The sequence below is a fragment of the Marmota monax genome, unplaced genomic scaffold (assembly GCF_021218885.2).
Source record: "Marmota monax isolate L192 unplaced genomic scaffold, Marmota_monax_Labrador192_F-V1.1 WCK01_AAM20220418_F8-fsc00138, whole genome shotgun sequence".
NCBI classification, from domain to species: Eukaryota; Metazoa; Chordata; class Mammalia; order Rodentia; family Sciuridae; genus Marmota; species Marmota monax.
The window spans coordinates 4,859,354-4,860,367 of record NW_026692763.1 but is presented as its reverse complement, the minus strand read 5'-3'; the positions used below and the strand labels follow the sequence as shown (position 1 = coordinate 4,860,367).

At 36.6% G+C, this 1,014-nt stretch overlaps 1 non-coding gene across 1 annotated transcript; it reads right to left on the bottom strand.

The window, feature by feature from the left end:
* Positions 1–427: 427 nt before the first annotated feature.
* LOC124094336 (U6 spliceosomal RNA) lies at positions 428–533 on the bottom strand. The gene has a single exon (XR_006852193.1). It is a non-coding gene; the product is annotated as a U6 spliceosomal RNA (small nuclear RNA).
* Between the last annotated feature and the right edge of the window lie 481 nt (positions 534–1,014).

The following is a 1,014-nucleotide window of genomic DNA, read 5'->3' as shown; positions in this document are numbered from 1 at the left end:
GCAATAGAGTTTCTATCCTGTGGACTTATAGTGTCGCTGAGGTTTCCAGTAATTAACAGTTTTGGGTGAAACAAATAACAATCAATGCAAAAAATAAACAGCATTAAACCAAATAGTTTCTGCTTTGATGTTTACAATGTTAATTGCCATAATAAACAGGAACAATGTAATTAGTTATTGCACAATAAAACAATAAGTTTGCAAAAGAGTTTATAATTTCAAATGGTGGACTGGGAGAGAAGAGGCAAGTTATAGGATGTGATGATTATGTGGGAGGAGGAGAGAAGATAGAACTAAAAAATTAGAGGAGGATTGAAAAAGAGAACAATAGAGATTTGCTGTTAGCAGAGGAAAAGAGAGAAAGAGAATCAAGGCAAACAGATAAATGAGGGAAAAATATATATATAAAGTGAAAATTTTAAAAATAAAAAACATGGAATGCTTCATGAATTTGCAAGACATCTTGGGCAGTGGCCATGCTAATCTTCTCTGTATCGTTCCAATTTTAGTGTATTTGCTGCCAAAGTGAGCACTGGAAGAAAGTTTTGATATGGTATTTGGCACAGAGTTAACTGGCATTTTACCACCTCTAAACCAACACCATAACATTACCCTTATGGAGTATTCACTTCCTGTTTTACTATATGTATACATGTGTTTTACCACATCTTGTATCAGACTCTACATGGTAGATGTAAAATTCTTACATGCTCTAAGTCTTTTTGCTTGCTTCTAAAAAGCCAATACTTGGGGTATGCTAGTTGAAGTACAGGAAGTTGGGTTCATTCAAGGGCCATCCCTGTGAAGATGGAGGGGCTGTCATCCTCAAACATCCTCTTAGGGAACTCAGGTACTTGAAAGGGATTATGCCATATACCCTGTTTTGATCATTACAAAATAGGGAGGAAAGGAGGTGTGTGGGATGGTGCAGGAAGGCTACCTACTGAATGGGGTATTTGTCATCCAGGGGCTGTGTTTCTTTTATTTTCTTTCAGAATATCCCTGGGATAACAA